This window comes from Podarcis bocagei (genome assembly GCF_964188305.1).
Source record: "Podarcis bocagei genome assembly, chromosome: 18".
In the NCBI taxonomy this organism is placed as follows: Eukaryota; Metazoa; Chordata; class Lepidosauria; order Squamata; family Lacertidae; genus Podarcis; species Podarcis bocagei.
Window position 1 is genome coordinate 1,412,976 of NC_138144.1, and position 5,201 is coordinate 1,418,176.

The 5,201-nt window shown below is 45.9% G+C and overlaps 1 long non-coding RNA gene across 1 annotated transcript; it reads right to left on the reverse strand.

The window, feature by feature from the left end:
- Positions 1-914: 914 nt before the first annotated feature.
- LOC308577813 lies at positions 915-4,326 on the reverse strand. The gene is made up of 2 exons (XR_014003711.1): positions 4,195-4,326; positions 915-2,363 (listed from the first exon to the last, which is right to left on the reverse strand). It is a non-coding gene; the product is annotated as an uncharacterized lncRNA (long non-coding RNA).
- Between the last annotated feature and the right edge of the window lie 875 nt (positions 4,327-5,201).

The following is a 5,201-nucleotide window of genomic DNA, read 5'->3' on the forward strand; positions in this document are numbered from 1 at the left end:
CCCGGTGGCCTTTTCAGTTGCTCCCCACCATTCAGACATTTCGTCCTCACAGAACGGGTGCCACCACTGAGAAGGCCCTCTGCCTGGTTCCCTGTAACCTCACTTCTTGCAGGGAGGGAACCGCCAGAAGGCCCTCGGAGATGGACCCCGGTGTCCGGGCTGGATGATGGGGGTGGAGACGTCCCTTCAGGTCTACTGGGCCGAGGCCATTTAGGGCTTTCAAGGTCAGCACCAACACTTTGAATTGTGCTTGGAAACTTACCGGAAGCCAGTGAAGAACTTTGAGGACCAGTGGTATATGGTCCCAGCGGCCATTCCCAGTCCGGCAGCCGCGATCTGGATTAGTTATACGCAACAATTGAATTCTGTATTTTATTTTCAGTCGTTTCCTGGTTGATGCTTTTTTAAAAAAAAAAAGCCCTCTGTGTCTGTGTTTTATTTTTCTACTTTCACATTTATTTTATTTCGTCGTTTTTATTGTATTCTGTAGGTCAGAGCCTTCCAAACCGTACGTCACATCACGTTTGTTTGCCAGCTGCAGTTTGTAGGTGTGTCGCGCGAACATTGGAAAGGTGCTTGCTAGTAAAACTGGTTTGCTAGTAAAACTGAAATTTCTGCATCGCGAAATGATGCGCGTCTGAAAAGTGTGTCGCCAGCATGGAAAGTTTGGAAAGCTCTTCTGTACAGTGGTACCTCGGGTTAAGTACTTAATTCGTTCCGGAGGTCCGTACTTAACCTGAAACTATTCTTAACCTGAAGCACCACTTTAGCTAATGGGGCCTCCTCCTGCTGCCGCGCCGCTGGAGCACGATTTCTGTTCTCTCATCCTGAAGCAAAGTTCTTAACCTGAAGCACTATTTCTGGGTTAGCGGAGTGTGTAACCTGAAGCGTATGTAACCCGAGGTACCACTGTATGTGTTTATGCCAGTAAATTTTTATTTTTATTATTTAAGTTTAGAGCTATTCCGCTAGGCAGCCAGTCTCATTGAATTTGGAGGAGTATGTTTCTGAAGGCAACATTTTGGGGTTTGTGTCTCTGCTTACATTCTCAGGCCCCCCCAGCCCCCGCTCCCCAAAAGGAGTGTCCCATTTATGGACAGTTGCCCAGAGGCTAATAAAACAATAGTCCACCGTTTCAAAAAAAATATGTACGGGTTAGAGATAATGATATACAAACGAGAATGCTAAAGGTACAGTTTATCTCAACGTCTTACAGTTTTTAAAACCGCATCCTTTCTCTGAGCAGTTCCAGAGGACTGCTACTTTTTGCTTGCAACGAATAGAATCGTAGAATGATCGAATCATCGAGCTGGAAGGGACCTAAGGGTCATCTAGACCAACCCCCCCCCGCAAGTCAGGAATATGCAGCCATCCCGTATGAGGATCAAACCTTCAACCTTGGCATCAACAGCGCCACGCTGTCACCAGCGAAGCTCTCCAATTTCCCTTCGCTAAGGACCTTAGAAGACAGCCTCTATATCAGCAGCGACCATGAAATTGCCCTGAGAATTCCAGCTTACATTCTTTCCTTTTAAAGACGTCAAGCTTCTAGCCCTCAAGCTCTGTATATAAAAGGGTCATGGCCGAGACTGTATGCGGGAAGTCCAGCAGCTTTCGGGTGCGGATCTGGTGTCAGCTGTCAGTTACTTTTTTTTTCTCCAAAAATTTTATTGGTTTTCACAATATTATAAACAAACAAACACACAAGACAAACAAACATTACAAACATAAATCATAGCCTTATTGAAAATTACCGTTATTAACTTTGTTAAGTGACTTCCTCGCTTCCCCTTAGTTGAATTTCATTGCATGTCCTTTTAACGGTTTTCCAAATCCCAATTTTTATAAAATTTAACTTAAACATTAACATCCTTAAATCTTCACCTTATATAATTAAGCATATTAATTCACCACTTAACATAAAACAAAATCCTAAGCCTATTAAGTTTCTGCAAGCTGTTTCCGGTTATTTTAACTTAAGAAATTTAACTAAATAATCATTAAATTTATTTCATTCTTCCTGAGTCAGCTGTCAGTTACATGGAGTAGGAAGAGGTGATGTTCATGTTGCCGCTTTTTGAGGGTGTCTCCCCGATCTTCCTGCCCCGAGCTGGGCCCGTAGCTACGTGAGCTTCCCTTTACTATCCCAGCCTCCAGAGAATCTCCCAGGCATAGGATGACAAAGGGAAAACCACAAAGCCTAGCGGTGGGGGTGCGGGAATCCTTTGGGGACAAGTCCCATCCTTCCAAAGGCCTTCGACACAATTGAGTGGAACGAGAGGGGGAGAGAGAGAAAGAAGGGGACAAAGAGGTGAAAAAGAAGGAAGAACGTGTCGAGGAGAAGCGGAAGATGATTCGGCGTCCTGCGAAAGTGGGAGGGGAAATGGGGAAGAAAAAAATTAGGACTAGAAAGTTGAATATACCTAACGCATCAGTTCCTTGAGACAGAGGCTTTCAGCGCATGCTAAAGTTTGCCAGCACATCTAATTTATTTTTATTTAGCTTATTCATTATTATTTTTTCCTATCCCAGCCCTAACCCCTCCCCAAGGAGCCCAGGGCGGAGTTAAGACCTCAAAACTGTCACCACTGTGTCCATTTTTATTTTAACCCATTTTTGAAACGTTTTTGGTGCGTTGTAAATAACAGAAGTTGCACTGCTTGTGCACATTCCGTGGCAGACGGCGCTCTTCCAGAGCTCACGAAAGCCCCATAACCTCCGAAATGGGGAGGTAAATCTGGTTTTATCCAGTATGCATCTGAAGGCAGCCCTATATCGGGATTTTTTTAACGTCTGGCATTTTATTACGTTTTTATATTCTGCTGGAAGCTGCCCAGAGTGGCTGGGGAAACCCAGCCAGATGGGCACGGGGTATTTTTTATTATTATTATTATTATTATTATTATTATTATTATTATTATTATTATTATTATTGCTATACCAACGGAGCACACATCCTTTCTCTTTGTTGAGTTCTGGATTGCGAACCTCGACAGGGTGTGGTCAGTTCCAGAAGACAACATCCAGAAGCTTCAAAGTCTCACATCACCCCTCCATGAGAAATTACATAGCGGTTATACATGCAAAAAGACTACAGAATAAAACAAACCATGCAAAATAAGAGACAGTTTCACGTCCTTCTGGTGGTTCCCAAATCTAGCTTTCCCTAGCACAGAAATTGCATGGTCTAAGCATATAGATTAAAAATTTAAAAATCTGGCACGGAATACAGCAAACATTTCCTTCCATTTCTTTAACCTTTACCGGAGACTCTAAAATCTCCTTGCTTGTCGTGACCATGAAAGTTGCAAATAAACCTGTCAGTTTTATCAAAGACACCACGCGAATTTGCGGCAGGACAGGGCTTGGAATGCCGTGCCCGGTTTTTGTTTGTTTGGCCTCACAAAGGGAGCGGATAAAAGCGTAGCCAGACTGTGGAACTCCCTGCCACAGGAGCCAGGGATGACCAACGATTTGGATGGCTTTCAAAGAGGACTGGGCAAATTCATGGAGGAGGAACAGTATGGCGTGCCTCTGAATATAAGCTGTCGTAAGAGCGCTCCGCTTTTGAGATGAAAGCCACACTCTTTAAATCGTTACGCTCATGAGGACTAGGAACGTGAAATAAAAAGAAGGCTCCGAGATTCTCAGGAAGCTTACTGCCACGCTCATTCGACGGTCACCTCCATGGGATACAGTTAAAGCCCTGGATTTCCCCCCAAAAAGGAAGGAAATAAGCAACTATCTGACTTTTAGAAGACATCTGAAGGCAGCCCTGTTTAGGGAAGTTTTCAGTATTTGATATTTTATCATTTTTTATTGTTGTTGCTGATATTCTGTTGGGAGCCGCCCAGGGTGGCTGGGAGAACCCAGCCAGATGGGTGAGGTATAAATATATTATTATTATTATTATTGGTTCCCAGCACCCTTCGCAAACTACACTTCTGGCCGAGGGTCATGGTGCCATGTGCTTTGAATGTATGGCATGGACGCACCCAGTGACCCCGTCCGTGGCAAAACGCTCGCCGTAGAATTATAGAACCGTCGAGCTGGGACCCTCAAAGGTCCTGTAGACCAACCCCCCTGCAATGCGGGAATCTCGGCTGAAGCAGAGATTACCCCACCTCTGGGTAAACAAGATCTATCCCGCTTCCTTGATACCAAAGGGGTCTTCTCCATTCTCGGCTGCCTTACCAACACCGCTTTTGGGGGTGACTCCTTTCTGGTGGCAGCTGGGCTCCCCGTCCCGAGAAAGCTCAGAGACCCTCGCCTCGTCGTCCTCTTCTTCTTTCCAGATGATGGAACCGATGGTCCGCCAGGCGTCCGTTTTATACTGTCGCCATTCATATGACCAGCACGTGAAAAGCCCGAGTCGGAGACGGCTTGGAAGTGGGAACCGAAAATCGACTTAAGAGGACTTAATTGCGGGGGGGCCAGGGGGCTCCGTGCTGATGCTGGATCCCATGACCAAGCTAAAAGGGGTCTCATGACTGCCTTATACCAGACCTAACTTCTCAAAGGGCCTATTCTTCTCCGCCGTGACCTTCCGCTCAGCTGGGCAACTTATCCATCAAGCAAGGACCGTTGATCCTCTTAGAACAGGAACACAGGGACCTGAATATCACCACCCCCCGGATGCTTTTGGACTCTCAGCTCCCCAAAGCGGCAGCTAAAAAAGCCAATGCAATTCTGGGCTGCATCAATAGGAGTATAGCATCTAGATCAAGGGAAGTAATAGTGCCACTGTATTCTGCTCTGGTCAGACCTCACCTGGAGTACTGTGTCCAGTTCTGGGCACCACAGTTCAAGAAGGACACTGACAAACTGGAACGTGTCCAGAGGAGGGCAACCAAACTGGTCAAAGGCCTGGAAACGATGCCTTATGAGGAACGGCTAAGGGAGCTGGGCATGTTTAGCCTGGAGAAGAGGAGGTTAAGGGGTGATATGATAGCCATGTTCAAATATATAAAAGGAGGTCACATAGAGGAGGGAGAAAGGTTGTTTTCTGCTGCTCCGGAGAAGCGGACATGGAGCAATGGATCCAAACTACAAGAAAGAAGATTCCACCTAAACATGAGGAAGAACTTCCTGACAGTAAGAGCTGTTTGACAGTGGAATTTGCTGCCAAGGAGTGTGGTGGAGTCTCCTACTTTGGAGGTCTTTAAGCAGAGGCTTGACAGCCATATGTCAGGAGTGCTCTG